This window comes from Oryctolagus cuniculus, chromosome 2 (genome assembly GCF_964237555.1).
Source record: "Oryctolagus cuniculus chromosome 2, mOryCun1.1, whole genome shotgun sequence".
In the NCBI taxonomy this organism is placed as follows: domain Eukaryota; kingdom Metazoa; phylum Chordata; class Mammalia; order Lagomorpha; family Leporidae; genus Oryctolagus; species Oryctolagus cuniculus.
In genome coordinates, this window is record NC_091433.1 from 19,624,478 (window position 1) to 19,648,348 (window position 23,871).

The window sequence follows — 23,871 nt, forward strand, 5'->3', positions numbered from 1 at the left end:
GCAACAGCCTCTGTAGGAGTAGAAGAAATTCTGGTGTGTGCTTCAACACATCCCCTAAAGAAAGGAAATTGTGGCCAATATCAGACCGTGGTCCCCAGGGCTCAGCTGTCTGGCGCTTGCTGCTCATTCCTGGGCATTTCTGCTTCTTTTTTTTTTTTTTTTTTTTTTTTTTTTTTTTTTTTTTTTTGACAGGTAGAGTTAGACAGTGAGAGAGAGAGAGAGAGAGAGAGAGAGGTCTTCCTTTTGCTGTTGGTTCACCCCCCAAGTGGCCACTGCAGCCGGCGTGCTGAGGCGGGCACTGCGCTGATCTGAAGCCAGGAGCCAGGTGCTTATCCTGGTCTCCCATGCAGGTGCAGGGCCCAAGGACCTGGGCCATCCTCCACTGCACTCCTGGGCCACAGCAGAGAGCTGGACTGGAAGAGGGGCAACCGGGACAGAATCCAGTACCCCAACCAGGACTAGAACCCGGGGTGCCGGCGCCACAGGCAGAGGATTAGCCTAGTGAGCCGTGGCGCCGGCCAGGAACCATTTCTGTACTCGTCCTGGGTTCTTCTCTCCAAAGGGCCATCTCTTTCAGCTCCGGCAGCCATCGAGACATGGCAGGCACCACGAGGCACACAGATTCCTGAGCCCAACTCTCCTGTCCCTTCGAAGCTCCAGAGGACTCCAGAAAGGGGCCCAGAGCTGCCTCCATTCTCACTCCAGTGGGAAAGCAAAACAGGGTGGCACCGCAGGGTTCATTTAAGAGACAGCTGCATCCATTTTGCTCATTACTCTTCGTGTATAAACTGCAAATTGCATTTGAAAATATTTTCTTTAAAATAAAATTGTCACTTCTGAGCCTCCTGCAGGAAGCCAGTGTCTGCGTGAGAGAAGCAGTGTTAATATAAAACGGGGGCATCATCCCTGTCCCCTCGGCAGAGGGAGCAGCAAAAAGCCCTGCTCCCAACCCTGCCTCCCCTGACTCCCCCCACAGCAAAGGCTGCCCAGGGGTGGGGGGACGTGCACAGAAAATCAACCGCTCTCCCACACTGGAAGGTGAGGACAGGGTTGGTCTCCCAACATCAACACTCTCCCGGATCCAGTCCAGTGATGCTAGAACTTCAGGGGAGGCCAGCAAATGTGTGGGTCTCTCCTTTCACCCTCCCTGGTCCCTTTCTCATTAACCTACATCCAAAGAATCTTGAAAATGAAATGACAGCCCTTTTGTGAACAAGAATGAAACAGAAGGCAACCACCATCCAGATGTTGGGCACAGAGGGCCTATGCCTCAGTCTCTCCCTCTGTAAAATGGGGGAAATCATAACCCCTCTTTTATTGCACTGCTATAAAAATAATTCATTCGAGAGCCAGCACTGTGGCACAGCAGGTTAAGCCACCATCTGCAGCACCAGCATTTTATATAGGTGCCAGTTCAAGTCCCAGCTGCTCTACTTCTGATCAGTTCCCTGCTGATGTGCCTGGGAAAATAGCAAAAGATGACCCAAGTGCTTGGGCCCCTGCACCCACATGGGAGACCTGGAAGAAGCTCCTGGCTCGTGGTTTCAGCATGTTCCAGCCCTGGATGTGGCGGCCATTTGGGGAGTGAACAAGCAGATGAACGATCTCTCTCTCTCTCCCTCCCCCAACTCTGTAATTCTGACATATAAATAAACAAAATTTGAAAAACTCATCCATGTAATGTATCAGAAAGGATCCATAGTAAATGCAGATATGAATGTCTAACTACAGACCCACTCCAGACTCATTTCTCGAGTCTACAAGATGGAAGGCAATGACAAAACCTTCTTATGAGAAGGCTCACGTGCAGTAAGGAGTTCTGGATTCAACCATTCAACCCACACATTAATTTTAACACCACCAAAGAGAAACAAACCAATGACACAACTCCTGGTGTGATGCAATTACATGCTCAAAGTGCTTCCACCAAAATCTTAGACCTGAACCTGCTAAGTTTCTAGATCTAACAATCTATAAGAGTCAAAGAAAAGACAGAGGAACATCCTGGAAGCAAGTTCTAGACTGTGGAAAATCCAACAGGAAAAGCCACTTTCCTTCAACAATTAGATTTCGAGCAAAGAAAGAAAGAGAGGGAATATCTTAGAGCAAAAGACACACAAAAGTCATGTCCACCAAATGAAATGTACAGACCTCATTTTGACCCTACTTTAAGAAAATTTAAAAAGCAACCGCAAAATAGCACAAGTTCCAATTGGTACAATTTGAACACTAAGTGGATATTTGTGCTATGAAATCATTATTCTTCGATTTTCAGCTGCTCCTCCCACTGACTGGTGCTCTATTTTTCCCTGCATTAAATGTGAAGAAGGCTCAGTAACTTGCTTCTCCAATGGAATGTGACAGAAGGGCCAGTCTGCAGCTTCTGTGATTAGGTCATAAGAGCCTTGCAGCTCCTATACAAGTGTCCTAGAGTCTTTGCACTGGGGACATCCCTCTTGAAATCCAGTGGCCATGCTAGAAGACACCCAAGTGCATAGAAAGACCACATGTAGGGCACTCTGACCTCAGAATCAGCCTTTAAGGCATTCAGATCTGGCTGGAAAGCCCATGAGAGCATTTCAGGCATGGAAAGCCAAGACACTGTGGAAAAAAAAAATGATCTACATGAAGGATCTCTGTGAGAGCCCAGTGGAAAAAGGGGGCCACCAAAGAAGGAGGTACTTTTCTCCGAAGGGAGGAGAGAACTTCCATGTTGCTTATAGCCCTGTCCCAATACTGATAGAGTCTGTGGACTCAAGAGGCTTCCATAGCCTTGGCAGCTCATAACAAGAGCCTTGAGTGATCACTGACATCATAAATAAGAGTGTCAATTGTTAAATCAACAACAGGAGTCTGTGTACTTGCTCCCCATGTAGGACCTCTGTCCTTAATGAGTTATACTATGAGAATAAACTGTAAAACTTCTCTTCAAACAGTACTTTATACTTCGTGTGTGTGTATGTGTGTGTGTATGTAAACTGTTGAAATCTTTACTTAGTATAGAGTTGGTCTTCTGTATATAAAGATAATTAAAAATGAATCTTAATGAAGAATGGGATGGGGGAGGGAGTAGAAGGTGTGACGGGAGTGGGGGTGGAAGGGCGGGTATGAAGGGAAGAACTGTTATATTCCTAAAGCTGTACCTATGAAATTTGTATTCATTAAATAAAAGCTTTCTTTAAAAGAAAGAGAAAGACCACCTGTCAGTATGAAAGAGTGGAGAGGCCACCCTAAGTCACCAGCTGACAGTCATTATAGTCACCCATTTTAGGGTGACTATAGCCCTACCTTAATTTTAATTATCATTGCACTAGAAACCCAAGGCTAGCAGCCCAGAGAACCATGAGAGATAACAATGATCTACTGTTTTAAGCCACTGAGTTTGGAGATGGCTTGTCATACAGCAAAATATAACCAGAAGACTTGATTTCTTAGAGATGCAATCCTGTCTTTGCTGAATGAATGATATGATATCTGGGATTTTAAAATTCATCCAGTTGAGGCAGGGGGTATTGTTGAAACAAGCTTGGCCATGTGCTACTAATTGTTAAAGCCGAGAAATTGGATCATAGGGAGTAATCACACTGTTCTCTCCAGTCCTGAATATTTTTTGAAATGTTTTTCAACGAGAAGATTCTTTTTTGATCTCTGGGTTTATCACAAGGTTTGAGGATTACAGAGAACAGCACCCTCACTACTAGGCATTCCATGTGACAGGCATCCACAGATGTTATTTAAACGTGCACTCCTGATACACTCAGTACTGCAGGACATCATCTCTGAGAAGGCAGGAAATGAATGTGGAAGAATTGCTGTCAAGTGGAGTGCAAATCCCAGCTCCACCGGCATCCAGCCATAAGTCCTAGCACACTTTCCTCAACGTCTCAGGCTTCACTGCATCACGTGAAAAGAATTTTCTTCCTGATGAAGCTGCTCAACTCTTAAATAGTTAAAGGGACAGCATATGCTAGAATGTGCTAGAAGTGTACAGATATTATGGTTACAAATGATAGTGAAAAAGAAATCCTTTACTCTGGAGGCCTTGACAATGTATACCACCAAGGATCTTCTGTCTGGCAGGGTAAATGACATTAAAGTTCTGTTCTATTACCACATCTCATTCAGGAAGATCCTTCTTCACTTGCAAGAACATGTTTGGGATGGCCTGATTAAAATATTAGCCACAGGGAGGGCATTGCAGCACAGTAGGTTAAGCTGTTGCCCATGATGCCAGCACTCCGTATCAGAGCAATGGTTCAAGCCCTGGCTGCTCTGCTTTGGATTCAGCTTCATGCTAAGGCCCCTGGGAAGGCAGCAGAGAATGGCCCAAGTACTTGGACCTCACTGCCCCTATGGAGCACCCAGACTGAATTGCTGGCCCCTGGCTTCAGCCTCATCCAGCCCCAACCATTGCAGTCATTTGGGGAGTGAACCAGCAGGCAGAAAATCTCGCTCTGGCTCTCCCGCTCTGTCTCTCCCTCTCTCTCTGTCACACTGCCTTTCAAATAAATAAATCTTTAAATATGCATAATACATACTACACACACAACACACACACATGCACACCATGGGGAGGGCACTGTGGTACAATGTGTTAAGCCACAGCTTGGGATAATTACATCTCATTTGGGAGTGCCTGTAATGGAGTTCTACCTCCACTTTTTTTAAGATTTATTTATTTATTTGAAAGACAGTTACAGAGAGGCAGAGGTGGGGGGGGTGGCGGGTAGAGGGAGATATCTTCCTTACGCTGGTTCACTCCACAAATGTCCGCAATGGCCAGAGTTGAGCCAATCCAAAGCCAGGAGCCAGAGGCTTCCTCAAGATCTCCCACACAGGTGCAGGGGCCCAAGAACTTGGGCCACCTTCCACTGCCTTCCCAGGCACAAAAGCAGGGAGCTGTATCAGAAGTGGAGCAGCCGGGACTCGAACCAGTGCCCCTATGGGAAGCTGGCACTGCAGGCGGCTGCTTTACATACTACGTCACAGCACCAGCCCTCTACCTCAACTTCTGATCCAACTTCCTGCCAACGCACCTGGGAGTCAGCAGATGACAGCTCAAGTGCTTGAGTCCCATCCCACCCACATAGGAGACCCAGCTGGAGCTCCTAACTTCTGCCTTCAGCGTGGCCCAGCCTCAGCAACTGCAGGCATTTGGGGAATTAATCAGTGGATGGAAAATTGCTCTCTCTCCCTTTCTTTCTCCTCCATCGTTCTGCCTTTCAAATAAGTAACTATAAATAGATAGATAGATAAATATAAACCATATAGGTATCAAAGTTTCATTTGAGGGGTGGGAGACACAGTGAGGAAATCCGTGCCATCAGGCAAGGCCACAGCAGTGAGGTCTGACCACACAGCACATGACTGTCAAGGCCAAGGTGCTACGTTAGACCCCAAAACCCTGTGTACTCCAAATAAGAGACCAATCACGCTGCTGCTCGCTGTGGGCGGCTCCACATGGAAGCCTGCGGGGTGAGCAGCTCAGAAATGTGTCTACTTTAGGATAATTGATTATTCTCACAAACAACACCAAAGGGGTGAGCAAGTCATTACCTTCACTAATAAATTAAATTAATCCACTAAAATGTGTGCTGCTATATCAAGAACTATAATTCTGTGGACATCTCTCTTTACTCACTGGGCTTGGAAGTAAACAAGTATCTGTAACTAAAGCAGACTCCGCCACTAACTCCCATTGCATTGCAATAAAACTATCAGGAAAAATTAATAAAATAATCCAATGTAAGAATCAGCTTTGGGGGGGCTAGCGTTGTGCTGTAGCAAGCAAAGCAGCTTCCTGCATCGCCAGCATCTCTTATGGGTGCTGGTTCAAGTCCTGGTTGCTCCACTTCCAATCCAGCTCCCTGCTAATGGCCTGAGAAAGCAGCAGAAGATGGACTCTACCACCCACATGGGAGACACAGCTGAAGCTCCTGGCTCTTGGCTTCTTCCTGGCCCAGCTCTCCACCTCCCCCACCCCCGCAACTCTGAATTTCAAGTAAACAAACATATCTTAAAAAGAAAAAACAAATCCACTTAGGGGCCAGAATTGAGGTGTAGCATATTAAGCTGCTGTCTGTTATACTAGCATCCCATATTGGAGCAACAGTTTTAGTCTAGGCTGCTCCACTTCTGATCCAGCTCCCTGCTAATGCACCTGGGAAAGCAGATGGTCCAGGTACTTGGCCCCCCTGTCACTCATGCGGAAGACCCAGATGGAGTTCCTGGCTCCTGGCTTCAACCTGGCCCAGGCCTGATGGTTGTGGTCATTTGGGAAGTGAACCAGTGCATAGAAATGCTCTCTCTTTTCTCTTTCTCTTCCCCTCTCCCTCCCTCCCCACCCCTACCCCTTTCAAATAAATCAGCCAATCTTTAAAAAAAAAATCACCTCAAATCCACACATTTCCCCATGGCTCCCAATTTTATAATATAGCAACATGTTAGGTAACATCAGCTTCCAATAAAATAAATGTCAGTATGACACCAGCCCCTGCCTTTTCCCCTTTAACCAGATTTGAAACTTCTTGAATGTAAATTCATCTTTTCTGTGGCATTAATTGAAAGGCCTTAGGCTAGCACTTCCCCCAGAGTGTCGGCAGACCCCAAGCCACCTAATTTTAATGGTGCTATCCTTGTTAATGGCCTCTGAAGTCATGGACATGCCTGGGAAATGGGAACAACAACCTTAGTGGCATTAAAGTGTACATGGCGAATCTCCAAGAGGGATCCAGAAATGCTTCATTCAGGAGGTTCTCATTCATTGGAACACCCCAGGGGAAAGAAGAGACGTTCACCATACCCTAACAGTTGAGCAACTTCTTATGGCCTTGACGACTAACTCATTGGGCCTGCTGAGCAGCTGTGAATTAAGTTCAGCACGTATCACTAACATGTTTTTAAATAAGTTTTTATTTTTTAGGAGATGTTTTAGGGTCACAGAAAACTTGAGTTCCCGTATACCCTCTGTCCCTACACAGGCACAACCTCCCCACTGTCGATATACCCCACCAAAATGACACATTGATTATCACTGATGAGCCTACACTGACACATGCTTATCACCCAAAGTCCATAGCTTACATCAGGGTTCACTCTGGGTGTTGCACACCCAGAGGGTTTGCTCAAATTCCGAAGGACATTCAACCACCATGGCAGTATAAACACAGAACAGATTCCCTGCCCTAAAAATCTATTCATCCCTCCTTCCCCCTGATCCCGGGCAACCCCCGGTCACCTTGATCTTGCCCCTTCCGGAACATCACGTGGTTGGGATCATGCAGCACGGGTTTCTGTCACTTGCTAACGTGCAGTGACATTTCCCCCATGACTTTTCATGACTTCATAGCTCATCGCGTTTTAGCTCTGAATAAGCCCGCATTGTCTGACTACATCACAGTTTATTTATCCATTCACCTACCAGAGGACATGTTGGTTGCCTCCCAGTTTGGGCACTTGTGAATAAAGCTGTGATAAACATCCGTATGCAGGTTTTGGTGTGGACATAAGTTGTCAGCTCCTTTGGGTAAATATCAAGGAACGGCACTGCTGGCTCGGATGGGAAGAGTATGTGTCGTTTTGGAACAAAACTGCCAAACTGTCTTCCAAAGTGGCTGTACCATGTTGCATTTCCACCCGCAGCCGAGGCTCTAAGTGATTGCTAGCATTTGGTGCTGATATTTAACCTGATGCTTCAAGTGGGAAAGCTAGGCCTGGCCGCGAAAGGAAGCGACTGCAACGAAGCTTTCTGACTACAGTCACTGCCCGGCTCGCATCTCCCCTGGGCAGGGTCAGCAAACTCCTGCCACCAGGTCAAACTCCTCCCCACCCCCCACCGCCACCCATTTCAACGATCTGTGAACTAAAAAAGGTTTCCACAGTTTTTGATGAGTAAAAAAAATTAAAATAAATGTTAACAGCTTGAAAATCATATGGAAACCAAATTTCATCTTCCATAAATAAAGTTTTACAAGCTGCACAGCCATGTCCACTCTTTACCCATTATCAGTGGCGGATTGTGCACTGGGCCAGCCAACTTGAGTGGCTGCCTAAGGGACAGCATGGCCGGAAAAGCCGAAATATTTACTCTCTGGCCATTGATAGGAAAGGTTTGCCAACTCCTGCCTGGAAGCAGCAGACCCAAGGAGGATCTCTATGCAGAAACCCCGAGGCTTTGTAATGGTCTTCTACCAACAAACTCAGAAATCTACTGAAAAGCAGCTACCTTGTATGGCTCTTGTCCCCATAGAATGCTTCTTTCTGGGGTGGGTGCTGTGGCACAGCGGGTTAATGCCCTGGCCTGAAGCACCGGCATCCCATAAGGGCGCCAGTTCTAGTCCCAGCTGCTCCACTTTTTTTTTTTTTTTTTTTGACAGGCAGAGTGGACAGTGAGAGAGACAGAGAGAAAGAGAGAGAAAGGTCTTCCTTTTGCCATTGGTTCACCCTCCAATGGCCGCCGCGGCCGGCGCGCTGCGGCCAGCGCACCACGCTGATCCGATGGCAGGAGTCAGGTACTTCTCCTGGTCTCCCATGGGGTGCAGGGCCCAAGCACTTGGGCCATCCTCCACTGCACTCCCGGGCCACTGCAGAGAGCTGGCCTGGAAGAGGGGCAACCGGGACAGAATCCGGCACCCCGACCGGGACTAGAACCCAGTATGCCAGCGCCGCAAGGCGGAGGATTACCTACTGAGCCGCGGCGCCAGCCGGCTGCTCCACTTCTGATCCAGCTCTCTGCTATGGCCTGGGAAAGCAGTGGAAGATGGCCCAAGTCCTTGGGCCCCTGCACCCACGTGGGAGACCTGGGGGAAGCTCTTGGCTCCTGGCTTCCGATCGGCGCAGCCCCAGCCATTAAGGCCAATTGGGGAGTGAACCACTAGATGGAAGACCTCTGTGTGTGTGTGTGTGTGTGTGTGTCTCTGCGTAACTCTGACTTTCAAAACATAAATAAAAATCTTTAAAAAAAAAAAAAGAAGAATGCTTCTAACTTGTCCCAGATACCTTAGCATTGTCCAGGCAGTCAAGTGCACTGTCTCTAAACTGTCTCTAAGATTTAGAACCTCCTGTACTTTCCTTTCAAGGAAGCTAAGCAGCTTTTTTTTTTTTTTTTTTTTTTTTTTTTTTGCCTTAAGGTTTGTTTACACTCAGCAGGAGGAAAGGTAGCGAGATAAAAGCAATGCAGAATGAATAAAGGAGGACAAGACTACAGCAAAACAGGGAGAAGGCAAGATTAGAGGAGCAAGCCCCGGGGAAGAAAGTTTACAAGTTAGCAGCTGAGTGGATAGAAAGGGAGATTACACTGAGAACACACTGGCCAGAAGGAAGAATCACCAGAGACAAAATTGCCACAGGCAAAGGTTATTTCAAATGCACAAATCTCCCAAAGTGTGGCTCAAGTCATGGAAATAATTCATTTAATTCTGGCTATTAGCTCCTTGAGTGGGCAGGGATCCCCACTGGCAGGTCAACCCAGATCCTTGTGGGGGGTGGGGGTGGTTAGCACAGGGGGCATGGGAAATGGGAAGAGAGGATGAATACCAAATGTCTTCCACAGCTCTCCACCCTGCCAGAGAGGAGAGGGGAGCGGACAGGCGCAGCCCAGTAGCAGCCTGAGAAGCCCATGACGTCATAGGGTGGGAGCTGAGAAGCAGCATCCCCCAAAGTCATCTCATGAATAATCAGGAGCGGCCAATCCTGGATGTTTACTACCTGCGTGGCCCTGAATCCAATCCCCTCCACATGAGAACCTCCTCAATCCCTGCTCGAGCCCATTGAGTCACCAGCTTTGAAAAGGAGATGCAAAGAGGACAAATGACAAGGCTAGTCAAGTGCAGAGCCGATTCCAACCCAGGGTCACCACGTTACCCAAGCATGAGCTAAGGGACTCCAAACTAGAGTCTCTTCTTTTAGCTAACCTGTGCATTCATTGGTACTACATTATGATGATGTTGTTAGGTAGGAAGATGGGAATTAGCTGACATGTGTGCACAGGGAACACCAACAACAAAGCACCTGCAGAAAGGAACGCAGCAGCACACAGTAGGAAGCCGTCCGGTACTGGACACCACAAAGTCCTGCCCAGACTCCCGTGACTTTGTAAGTGGCCCCAGTCCTCTCTCCGAGACAAACACTCCCAGGAGAAGCATCTTTGCCTACCACAGAGGGCCACCCAATCTCATTAACAGCATGTAATAAAAACTTGGCAGGAATTTTACCTATTTTGCACCCAGAAAACCCTTTGTCCAGGAAAAGGGGAGGGGGAGAATGGCAGGAAAAAGGGGACCTCGCACCCATCGAACCCCAAGTCTGAATGTAGACTGAGCATCCCCTCATATCCACCAGGAGAGCCACCTCCCCGTTCTGACAGGTGCACTACCTCGTTAAACCTTGCTGACTATTCTCTGTCTCACGTCGGAAATTCTTTTATGGGAAGACAACAGTCCCAATGCCAGCCATCTCCGCTGGCATCCATATTATTTATAAGCGCACATCTGAAACACTGCAGCTTACAAAGTGATTTCGTATAGCTTTTTCTCATTTAATCCTTCCCAAAAACCTGTATGGGAGTGGAAGGGAGTACCAGGTACCTACAGTTTCCCCTCTTTTCCTCTTCTGCCAGAGCGGAGGGAATCTCTCAGCTACCTTACTACTGGGGCAGATGATGAAATCCACTGAGCCACCATCCCTCTGGGTTCACCTAGGACAGATTATTCCACATGGTCCCCATCCACCCCCAAGACGCCATCCATGTGGCTTATCAATCCTACAGGGGGTATACTCCAAAAAGGTCCTGGGGAATTCAATGAAATGGTAAGTTGATTTTGGTGCAAATGATTTATAAAGCCATGCGTGAGAGTGTGTGATTCCCCCTCAATCTCAAGTTTTGCAATTGTACCACCTGAGGTCATTTAAAAATACTAAGTGTGAACCCCAACTATAAACACCTGCTTTAACTGATTTGCAATGAAGCCAGAGCACAGGTACCTTCTAAAAGAGCCCATGTGGGGCCGGCGTGGTATAGTGGGTAAAGCCGCCACCTGAGTGCCGACATCCCATATGGGCACCGGTTCAAGTCCTGGCTGCTCCACTTCCAATCCAGCTCACTGCTATGGCCTGGGAAAACAGTGGAAGATAGACCAGGTATTTGGGCCCCTGCACCCACATGAGAGACCCACACTGGAGTACCTAAGTTCCTTTTTTTTTTTTTTTTACAGGCAGAGTGGACAGCGAGAGAGAGAGAGAGACAGAGAGAAAGGTCTTCCTTTGCCGTTGGTTCACCCTCCAATGGCCGCCACGGCCGGCGCACTGCGCTGATCCGAAGCCAGGAGCCAGGTACTTCTCCTGGTCTCCCATGGGGTGCAGGGCCCAAGCACTTGGGCCATCCTCCACTGCACTCCCGGGCCATAGCAGAGAGCTGGCCTGGAAGAGGGGCAACCGGGACAGAATCCGGCGCCCCAACCAGGACTAGAATCCGGTGTGCCGGTGCCACAAGGTGGAGGATTAGCCTATTGAGCCGCAGCGCTGCTGGTTTACTTCTTGGCTCCAGCTCTCAACTCCAACTTCTTGCTGGTACAGAGCCTAGGAGGCAGCAGGTGATGACTCAAATAATTGAGTTACTGCCACCTACATTAGAGACCTGGATTGCACTCCTGATTCTGTCCCTAACTCAGCCGCAGCTGTTCCACATACTTGGAGTGAACCAATAGTTAGGAGCCCACTGTTTGTCTGTCTCAGTATCTGTCTCTCTGCTTCTCACATTAAAAATAAAAAGCCTCCATATGTTTCAAATATATGCAGCTGAGACTCAGAAGCACCAGGTCTAAAACTAAGTTGCTAGGTAGACCTTCTGAGAAAAGTATTTTAAACTATTTCAAGAGAAGAAGAGGTGGCCTGGAGCCTTTCCTCCTCTTAAGAAATGCTGACATGATGGCTGGAGTTCAAGCAGCTGTCTTGGTCTATGAGGCTACCATGAAGGGGAAAACCACAACACCAAAACAGAGGGATGGTACTCCTAGGCCCCAGAGTCACTGATGACTGTGGGGCTAGGTTTAACCTCCAGAGTTTATTTACAAGAAAGAAAAATAAATCTTTTTACTGTTAAGCCACCTTATCAAATGTCTATTACCAACAGCCAAATGCAATGCTGGAGTAATATAGTAGGCATCATTGTGTTACAAATGAGCAAAGTTGTCCAGGGTTAGTTACACAGTTTATAAGTAGCAGAGGTCAAATATTTTGACTCCAATCCTGTGACCTTTCTAATAGAAGGGATGGGGCAGAGGATATTTTAAGGACAGAGAAGAGCGTTCCAACTCACAAAAGCGGATCTTTCCAACCAACACTAGTGACCTTGTGAGCAATTATTTTTGAATCCATTCATGTGTGTTGCCAGAGCATTGCACAAGAGGTTTTGATAAGCACCAGCTATAACGAAGATATAAAAGTTGGTTTTGCTCTTAGTACAGCCAGCCCTTAAATTTTTATACTACGGTTGCACTTCTGCTAAATTTGCATAACATTTCTCAGAAGCCAAGTTATTTGAATGACGTTTTCAACAAATAATGATTGAGATCCAGATTAGGGGTAACACTTAGGGGAAGGGAGGTGAGTGAGACAGCAGGGGTTTGATAAATATTCGTGTCCCTACCCACAAGGAGTGTGAAATCCAAGAGAGTATCTAAAACATGTACACAAATAGCTGCAGAGAGTATTCAGTATTACCAGCAAGGGATCGTGATTAACCCAAGGACAAGACCGTCCTTGGTGTAAGGAACCATGGAAGTCTGCCTGGAGGAGGTGGCTTTCATATTTTTAAGGTCTTACAAGGCAGAGGGGCAGGTGCTTCAGGCTCAGGAAGTGACCTGATGAGGACTCAGAGCCAATTAGGAGTCAGGTGTAGCCTAGAATCCAAGCGATGAAGCACCATGCCCACACCAGAGGAAAAGGGCAGACGAGGCTAGGAGGCGAGTTTGGGGTTGAATTACAAAGAGGCTGGAGGGCCAGGCTAACAGCTTAGGAATCTACTCGGCAGACAGTCTGGGTCGGAGCAGTGACCTCAGAAGACCAATTTGCCAAGGCTGTGTAAGATCAATTGGCCAGGGAGAGCAGCGGAGGCCTGGAACCATGTAAGAAGTCACTGCACTGCAATTGTCCAGGCAACTGGGATGAGTGTCAGAATTGGGGTAGAGGTAGTGGGCAGGGGAGGGGAGGCAGAGTGAGAATGGCCAGAGACATGGTGTGGAGTGCAGCTGGTGAGATGCGAGAGATGAGGTGAAAGCAAGGGCGGGACCAGACGCCCGGAGATGCTAGCCTGAGGACATGAGTGACTGTCCTTAAAAGTCCTGGTTCCAGGACTGCCAAAGTCTAGCCAATCGACGGGCAGCAGAGAAGTGGCCTACGGGAATACAATATCCTAGAAGAACAGGAAGGAAAAGGGTGTAACAGAAGAGCTGTGTTCACAGAGTTAAACAGAAGATGATGGTAGCTGCTTCTTCACTGGACTCCTCCAGGGCTCAGCCCTGCTGCTGAACGACTCCTAGCCCAGCTCAGGAGCTCCGTTCTTCCCACAGGAGGGACTGGCCACGGCCACCAGAGTGGCTTTGTGATTCCCACCAGTGGAGCAGACAACTAACTCCCCCACGGCTCGCAGGCCGGAAGTGTGGCCCCAGTTCCGCCTCCATGGTAAATGACACAGCCCTCTCTGGGTCAGCGCACGTTCATCTGCAGAACAGTGAGTCACGGCTCATGCATGAACATCCATGCTCAGGGCTGCGCATGCAGTGTTGCCCTATCATAATAAAAACCTGGAAACAACCCCGATGTCTAACAATCAGAGTTGGTTCAATAAATCATGGTGTGCTTGCCTAGTAGATCACTTTGTAGCCATTAAAAGTTATGATGTAGAAATAATTTATTGTCACATAAAGATGTGTACGACATGTTAAGCTTCAAAAGCAGACTAGAAAATCTCTTTTCTACTTTGTTTTTAAAATGTTTGTTTATTTTCATCTACTTGAAAGGCAGAGCAACAGAGGGATAGAGGAAGAAAGAGAGAGAGAGAGTTCACTCCCCAAATGCCTACAACAGCCACAACTGGACCATGTGGAAGCCAGAAACTCCATCTGGGTCTCCCACATGGGTGGCAGGGGCCCAAGCACTTGAGCCATCGTCTGATGCCTCCCAGGATGCATTGGCAGGAAGTCGGATCAGAAGCACAGGAGCTCCAATATGGGATGTGGGTATCCCGAGTGGCAGGGTAACCCCACTGCACCACAATGCCTGACCCTAAAATATTTTTTAAAAATACATATACACGCACAGAAAAGGGCACAAATAATAGAAATGCTTACCTCTAAATAAGAGGATTTTCATATTTCATTTTATATGTATCTTCTAAGTTTTCTAGAATACTTATTATAGATCCATTTAAGAACAGATTTTTGGCCGGCGCTGTGGCTCAATAGGCTAATCCTCCGCCTTGCGGTGCCGGCACACCAGGTTCTAGTCCCGGATGGGGCACCGGATTCTGTCCCGGTTGCCCCTCTTCCAGGCCAGCTCTCTGCTATGGCCCGGGAGTGCAGTGGAGGATGGCCCAAGTGCTTGGGCCCTGCACCCCATGGGAGACCAGGAGAAGTACCTGGCTCCTGGCTTCGTATCAGCGTGGTACGCCGGCCGCAGCGCGCTGGCCATGGCGGCCATTGAAGGGTGAACCAACGGCAAAAGGAAGATCTTTCTCTCTGTCTCTTTCTCTCTCACTGTCCACTCTACCTGTCAAAAATTAAAAAAAGAACAGATTTTTCTAAGAAAAATGGTTTCTATATGGCTAGAATATTATCACTCACTCCATTCAGACTATTTGTGTTCTATGGAAATACTTAGCATATATAAATAACAAAAAATAATAGGAACGTTGTCCCTTATACATAATCTTAATTTATAAAAAATTACATGCACACTCATGGAGTGTGGGACTGCCTTAAAGGTCCTTAAGGCTAGGGGGTGGCATGGTGGTATAGCAGGTAAGCTGTTGGTTGAGATGCCCGCATCCCCTTTGTGAGTGCCTTCAACCAAGTCCCACTTCTGCTTCTGATCCAGCTTCCTGCAAATGCACCCAGGAGGCAGCACATGATGGCCAAAGTGTTTTGATTGCAACCACCCATGTGGGAGACCCAGGTGCAATTCTTGGTTCCTGATGTTAACCTGGCCCAGTCCCAGCTGTTGTAGGCATTTGGGGAGTGAACCAGTAGGCAGATCTTCATCTCTTTTCTCTCTGTCACTCTGCCTTTCAATTAAATAAACAATCCAAAAAAAAAAAAAAAGTTGCTTAAGTCTAGGAACACCAAACCCAGTGTCTAAATGAGGTTCCTTACCCCAGAAGTCCGCCTTTTCATTTTGGACATTCCAACAATACTCCCCACCTCTGTGAGCCCAGAGCCTGAGCTTGTGTTGAATAAAATAAATTGTTTCTATTCTTCTAGACCATAAAAGGACACCCAAATCTTAAACTATGATTACATTCCATACATCAAAGAACAGCTAGTTTTCTAATCAAGTACCACCATATTTCCACTTCTCTGATATTTATCTGTTGGTTGAACAAGTGCTTACAAAGTCCTACTAGGAACAGCCAGGCACTCCAACAGGGCCTGGGGGTCCAGGGAGAGGCAACACGGGCGTTGTCTCTACCTTCATGTTCCACTGTTGAGTCATTCCCTGAACATGAGGTCCTCGGGTTGATGATATGCATTTCACAGACTTACTCCAAAGACGAAGCCCACAGTAGGACCAAAAACAGACATAGATATGACCAATTCCAGGGTGAATACCACTGTTTGCTGAGCCAACTACCAGCATGCCCTCAGCAAATTCTCCTTCGTGTCACTTGATAGCAAGTTTTATTTCACCAGGCACATTTCAATTCCAATCAACATCATGTCTGCCGCTAGTTAGGAAATAGTTTTGCTGCTTCTCTGCCATAATTCTTCTACTTTGAGAGCAACTTGTAATACTCCTATCCAGTTTTCACTCGTTGACACCCTCACTAGATTCTTCATTGGTTTCTCTTTGTTGGGACAATTAGGGGGATATCTCAGTTTCAAATATTTGGCTTGTATTGGAAAAGGTAAAACAAAACAAAAAGTCTTTGGGACGTTGGTGTTTCTTTTCAGGGGTTAAAAGTGCATGACAACTGCAAGAGGAAGTTGGCAGAAAGAGGAGGTTGGCAGATGCCATGACACTTAACTGCCTTCCAGGATGCCGTCACTGCTGCCTTGAACTTAGTGCACGGCCCAGGACCCTGGAAACTGGGGATGGGACGTGTGATACTGTCTGCTCCCAGTCAACACCAACCCCTCACAAATCAAACTTCCACTGTGTGCGTGTGCCTGTGTGTGTGTGTGCTTTAGAACAATACAAACACAGGAAACAGTACATCCCAACCAGACACTCCTCTTCCCTTTCAGTAGCAGGTGAACAGTACACTCAACGCAAGCAATAGAACCCAAAGAGCCTTACAGCTCAGGAAAGCCAGAGATAGGAAGTCTGTCCTCCCCAACGTCTGCCTAGGACTTCCTTAATGCCACAGCCGAACTATGTCCCTGTGACCACACTTCCTTGTGGCTGCAGTGCCACCTAGTGGCCAGGTGAGCTAGGCGTGTGCTCATTCACATCCGTCTGAGAAAGCAACTTCTATTGCTGATTCTTTGGGAACAAAAACAGAAGTGGTTGGTGCACATGCTGGCCAAAATTAGGAGTCATCAGGGTTCTAGCACATTCGAACGATTTCCTGATTATGCTCACATCCGAATCACTCAGAGGAGACAAAAGGGGGTAAAAAAAATACCTGCCAACTTTAGGTTTTCATGTCCAAATGCATCCTCATACAAACTCACAAATGTGCACAAATATTTAGTCTAAATTCAGGCGACCTTGTGCCCAGATCTTCAAAGCCCACAATTATGTGGATTAAACAAAAGGAAGATTTAAAAAAAAAAGTCTACCGCCCTGTAATGAAATTCCTCATTTCTCTTCTCCATAAATGGCATCCGTTACTGAAATTTCTGATGGCGTCAGACACTCACAACTAAATTGCAACCTTATCCTGCATAGCACAACCAGAAACATGCATGCACCTTGTAAAGACGAGAGTTTAAATAAGGTAATTTGTTTGGGACTTAACCTGAGGGTACACAACCTAATTCAGTCCATTTTTAAACCCGAATTATTCTGGTTAATAGCCTGGTGGAGCTCAGAACAGAACGTATGGATGCACTGCTGCTAAATATTCCATATTAAAAATAGTTTGTGATGGGATATGCTTTTTTTAATTAAAAGTTTAATGTACATTAACATTTTTAGATGAAAAACTGACAATCCGAGAACAGTTCTAAATTCTCCTTTGATTATGCTTGCAGAGTATCGGAGGCACGATAGCGCTACATAAATAGGCTAACGCTGAGGTCTTCTGAACAATCCGCACGTCACATGCCCTGCTTTATGACACTCCAGTGGTTTTCTGGCTCAGAAATGGATCATGTCCTAACTCCTGCCTGGAATTCCAAGTCACAAGAGCCTGCCTTGATTTCTGACCCAGACCCTCCTGGTCAGACCCACGTCGCTCACTGTCCCCAGATCTCAGAAGCCCTGCCAATGCTTGCAAACCCCAGCGCCCCCTCCACTGCCACCCGGCAGGTTCTCAAACTGGACCCTGGTGGAGTTGCCAGATGTCTTCGTCCTTTCAGGCTGCTGTAGGTCGGGTATTTTATGTGCAATAAGACATTTCTTGCTTACAGTTCTTGAGCTGGGCAGTCTAAGATCCAGGTGCTGGCAGAGGGAGTGTATAGTGAGAGCCTGTCCCTCCAATGGCAGCTTCTATGTGTCCCCGTGTGGTGCAAGGGACCAACAAGCTCTCTCCAGCCTCTTCTGTGACAGCACTGATCCCTTTCATGAGTGTAGCCCACACCATTTCACCACCTCCCAAATACTCCACTCCTCTTAATACGATTGGGCTGAAGATTTCCAATTCAACATTTGAATGTGGGGACAGAGGGTGCTACACACACACATTCACATCACAGCACCAGGCTTAGTAGAAAAAGAGGTTAAATTTAAATTTCAGATAAACAACCACTGATTTCAGCATAAGTATGTCCCACATATTGCATGGGACATACTTACACTGAGAATGCATTTGTGGTTTATCTAGAATTCAAGCTGAATGGGTGTTCTGGGTTTGCCCCCCAACAAACCTGGCCAGGACCCCTCTTGGGGTACTGTCACAAAAGGACCTGGGCTTCCACATAGCTGTCCCTGTTCCCAGCCCCTCCTCAGCCACTGCCTCCATAATGATACTTCCAAAACATCTAAGAGAACACTCATCAAATCTAAGGGACAGCCTTAGACAATGTTCCCCAAAATGTGAACACACAATCACCAGAACATGATGGCACTGCTTTGTTTTCATTGTATATCTATTTGCCATAATCCCTTATCTGTAACCCATAATATTGTTTTTCCATGTTAGTCACATAGAGTTCCTTAAAAAACAAATGTGTTGTTTGTTAAATTAAGTCAACAATGCTGCAGGAGCTACAGGTTAAGCAATATCATGTTAGTGGCACAAAAAGGACTGAGATCAGGAAAGAATGACCTAAACAAAGCAGGGTTCAGCAAACTATGTCCCGCAGGTGAAATCAGCCCCGCTGCCAGTTTTTATAAATAAAGTTTTATTGGGCCACAGCCGCCACCATTCACTTACGTGTTGTTGATGGCTGCTTTCCAGCTACCACAGCAGAGTTGAGTAGCTGCAACAGGATCCTACGGCTCACAAAGCTTATGATAGATACTAACTCTCCACCCCTTTACAAAAAGAAAAAGAAAGAAAGAAAAACGTGCTGACCCTTAACCTACAGCCTCACTCATCCATGACAGTGGAAGATCAAGACAGTTTTGAAAGTCGCCATGATGGTGATATCCTGGGACAGATTGGATATACAGTAAAATAAAGTCTAAAGCCGGCAGGGTCCTCCATTTCCATTTCAGATTCTTTTTATTAACCTCTTCCCCATGGCTGGATCTTCCTAAGCTTTCCATCTTTCAATCTCACGCTTTGAAATTCAAAATAAAATCTGCTTCTTCCAGTAAGCCTTCCCTTATTAACTCGGACCCACCTACACCCGACACCCTGAACTACATGACGATAAACGAAACGACACCAACATGCCTTTTATTGTGTTCTCCTTCAAAATGAAATGAAAAAAAATGCCATCTGTTCTCATAGAGAACTGTGACCATATAAGGCAAATCCTTTTTAATAACCCAACAGCTCGATACTTTAGTAAGGAATGTGTTAAAGTTAGCATAAATAGGTAACACAGTAACTTCTCTAATCATGCACAAATTACTTCTGAAACAATGGGTAGGCTCTGGAAATAGAGCTTTAATCAGTTGCAAATGCCTGAGTAAGCATAACTGCGCCCCACTAGTTAAGCATCCTTAAGGATGACAGCATTCTAATCCAACAGGTCAGCAGTATCGCAGCCTCTCAAGCCAATTCTCTAAGATGAGAAGACATAGACAGCTTGGGTTTACCATAAAATTAAAATACAGCCCCCTGTTAAGCTGTTACAGGAACTGAAGAGTTCTAGAAATTTCCTCAACTTTGGAAAACATCATATTTATATGGCGAATTCCAGCCGAGCATCATGTGTGGGATACACCTTCTCACACTGCCCTTAGATCGGGAGGTCCAGGGTCCTGGCAGCTCTCCTAACCCCAGCCTTTGCAATGTAGCCTAATCATACAGCTGATGACAAATAACCTGGATGCCTCAGAAGCCAGGCGCATGTTTGCCTTGCTTCTCCGGTGCCTAAGACATGATAGGGCTTCATATGTCTTAGTAAAACAAAGGATGCACTCTCAAAACTGTTCCAGATTAGATCCAAGGAGAATATGACTACATGGTTCTAGTAAACCAACAGAATAAAATAAAACCAATTAACTACTTCCCACTAATCAAACAATCTGTAACCCAGCTTGGTCAACAAGTTGTAACTACCAAGGCAAGATTCACAGCGAGGCCTGCTGGGGAAGAGGGATGTCCCCTGACCTCTAACCCAAACCTTCTGGCATACTTTTCTCTTGCTGTCCAGTTCTTATTAGCTTCCTCGTGCAATTGCGTTTTCCCTTGCACAGTAATATAAATAAGATGATTCAGGCTGGGCATTTGGAGCAATGGACAAGATGCTACTTGGAACCACTGCTTCCCTTATCAGAGAGCTTAGCCTCACGTCCCAGCTCCACTTCTGATTCCACTTTCCTGATAACGCACATCTCGGGAGATGGCAGTGATGGCTTCAGTACTTGGCTCCTTACCACTCATGTGGGAGACTCACACATTGAATTCTGGGCTCCTGACTTTGGCCCAGCCCAGGCCTCACTGTTGCAAGCATTTGGAGAAAGAAATCAGCAGATGTGCCTGGAGCCAGGAACTCCTTCTAGGTCTCCCACATGGGTGGCATAAGCCCAAGTATTTGGACCATTTCTGATGCCATCCCAGGCACATTAGCAAGAAGCTGGGTTGGAAGTAGAGCAGCTGGGACTTGAACTGACCCTCTAATATGGAAGGCCAGCGTCACAAGTGGTGGTTTAACTTGTGCCATGACACTGGCCCCATTTTTGGCACTGTTTGGAGAGTCTTGGTGCTTATGCCAACTCATAAAGGAAAAGAAGATACTATGAAGAGGCATCAATGTTGAGTAAACTTTGAAGCAATCACCTAGCAGCAGGGGAGTGGAGGGAATGTACACACCATGGGTCCCAGTGTCCACCCCATGGGTCCCAGTGTCCACCCCTGTCCATCAGGAATGCCAACTCCCCTGGGAGGTGTGCCATGGAAAGCATGATTTGAGGATCACATAGCATCATTCAATATAGTTTTTCAACCCTTTCAAAATTACATTGAAAAATCTATATAATGTGTGCTTAGATTAATGAACTGTTTGAATCTGGATCAATACGCACTCGAGGCGCTGTGCCGTTGACACCTGCTGGGAACATCGCGAAGAATGCTCCACGGAGGGCAGAGCCAGTTGGAGCTCCACAACGACAGGGGTTCCACTTAATAAACAAGCAATCTAATATATGACCTCTGCAGATTAATTTCCTGAGAGCAAGTAAATAATTTGGATTCAAAATTTCCCTGATTATGCATATAATTATGGTATCGCTTACCAATTAACGCATTGATTCAAACCTTCTTGGGATTAGGTATTTAAGAATAGAAAAGAGATCACTCTGTCATCATCCAAATGCTCAATGCCCCTCTGGTTTGGGAAAGAATCACAAGGAGAGAATTTCCATCTCTCAGATTCCTCTAGGGAAGAAAAAATTATGGTGATAACAGATGATAGAGGATACCTTAAAATACCACGGGCCACCACTATCATCGCAGTAACTGTACCACAATGACACACATTAGCAAAGGTTTGTACATGACACAATGACAAAGTCTTGGAGAAACTTCATCATCTCCCAAAACATTTCCGTAGAACCATATATTTATAAAACTGCTTCCCTAGCTTAGATTATTATTATTTTTTAATTTACTGCAGCGACTAGGGTATAATTTATCCACCATTAGATGGTTACATAAATAGACAATGATATATGGTGCAGATTGTTCTCTACTTTAGACAAGTATAATAATTAATGTTAGTTATTTCTTATTCCTACATAAAATTTTCCATTAAAAATGTTAATATGCTGCCTCCTAAGTCCACATAGGGATGGAGTGAAAGGATGCACGAGAAATTGCTCTAGAGCACGCATGCATATGTAATGGAAGTAAAAAACAATAAATCAACATGGCAAATATATTGAAGTCTGCTGTCCAACAGTAAAAGCCATCAAGAGGAGGCGTCATTATTAAGACCTTTCTATCCAGCCGCTGGGCTAGATTAAACTATGTGTATCACTTGCACACTCTCAGGATCAGAATTCACATCAAGGATCCAATTGTCATGGGGCCCAGTCTGGACTCTTGTAGGACTTTCTGTCTAATTATTTGAATCTCCCCGAAAATGAAAGCTGACTAATGCTACCAACAAAATCACAAGCTTTGACACACAAAGAAACCATTCTTTGGTGTTTTATTTAATGGTAGATATTCCAAAAAGGAAAGCTTAAACCTTACTAATTTAAACTCCAGCTCTACTGTTTCCTTCGTAAGATAGGTAAGGCAAGCAGTCATGGATGTGATGCAAGATTCCCAGCATGAGGAAACACTCTAGTCAGTTAACTTGGGCCCCTAGAACCTCCTCCTGTGAGGTTGGATCATCCCAGAGCCCACAACACTGACGCTGTGACTCTTTCTGAGACACAATAACTCATTATTCAGAAAGAGTAAGAAAATCAGCAAATCCAATTCCCCCTCTAACCTTAGTCCCCGAGTTAAAACAAGAGAAAAATAGGACTTCTTAGGGTAGAAGTCCCAAGTGCCATTTAAAAATAAAAGGAACATTTCAAATAAAACTCCAATCTTCTTGACAGCATCTGAACCAAAACAGCAACTACGTATCAGCTTCTCCCCAAAACAAAACCCGATGAAATCACCGAGAATTTCAGCCACTGTAATCCAACTCCATGAAATTCAGGGTAGGGGGGTAGGGTGTCAGCAGCCACTCAATAAAAAGGGAAACTGAAAATAGTACCAAAATGGCTTCTAACAGCAATAATGTATACTTCTGTGGTCATTACCGGTCAGATAATAACCGGCAGTGACCTTAAAACCATGCATTGTGGCTTAAGTATGGTCTAGCGCTCACTGCAGATGTGTGGCTTAGAAAGAAGCAATTCAATGTTGCTGCCAACACTCCAACTTGCCAAGGCTCACATGCATGGATTTTTTTCTCTCCAGCGTTATCACACCAGGAATCTTATCGTGATCTGAAAAATGTGTACCCTAGGACAACAGTGCTATACTCAAAAGACCAACGTATTTGAAAACAGACACAGAAAGTCAGCTCCTGTACAGCAGGTGCATGGTGTTTATAACAAGCAGGTCCGGGGAGAACATGTTGGCTTCTCTAAACCTTGCTTGCTGGGAAAACTGCAAGGATCTTTAATTATTCTGCACCTCTGTGAAATGACATATCAATATTCCCACTTTGCAGGACCCAATAGTGAGGCAGGGGCAGGTGCTTGGTCTAGTGGTTAGGTAGCCAGTTAAGACACCTGCCTCCTATGTCGGAGTGCCCAGATTCAACATCTAGCTCCAGCTCCTAATTCCAGTTTGCTGTTAATGTGGACCCTGGGGGGTCAGAGTGATAGCTCAAGTGATTGGGTTCCTGCCACCCACTTGGGAGACCCGGATGAAGTTCCAAGTTCAGCTCCTGCCACAGAGCTGTCGCAGGCATTTGAGAAATGAACCAGCAGATGCAAATGCTATCTATTCACACCCTACCCCCTCCAATGAATTTTTCAAAAACCAGCGAGGCACAGGTAAGTCAAATAACCTGTTGTGGAGGAAGCAAAGCAACAACACTGAGAATTCACTGCTCCTGTTCCAAAATTTGCTCGTGTCCTCAACACAAATACATTTGTATTTCTTTCCTGGATCCTGTGAATTGAGGGATTTTGCATATGTTTAAAAATCTTTTCTGCAAATACACCAAGAATGTCACTCCTATTTTCTCCTTCATGATTTTCCTGCTGAATAAATGGTTCTGGTATGGGTTTTTTTGTTTTTTTTGTTTTTTGTTTTTTGTTTTTTTTTTTTTTGCATGAAATAATCTTTGCACATGCATCTCTGGCCAGGTGGAAAAAAACCGCACAGTCCAGGAGTGAGGCTTGATCTAAAGCCTTCTGTCAGCCATTCCA

The 23,871-nt window shown here is 45.9% G+C and overlaps 1 protein-coding gene across 2 annotated transcripts in view; it reads right to left on the reverse strand.

The window, feature by feature from the left end:
• The window catches only part of PPARGC1A (PPARG coactivator 1 alpha), a 705,391-nt gene that overhangs the window by 639,301 nt on the left and 42,219 nt on the right, over positions 1 to 23,871 (reverse strand). The window lies entirely within an intron of this gene.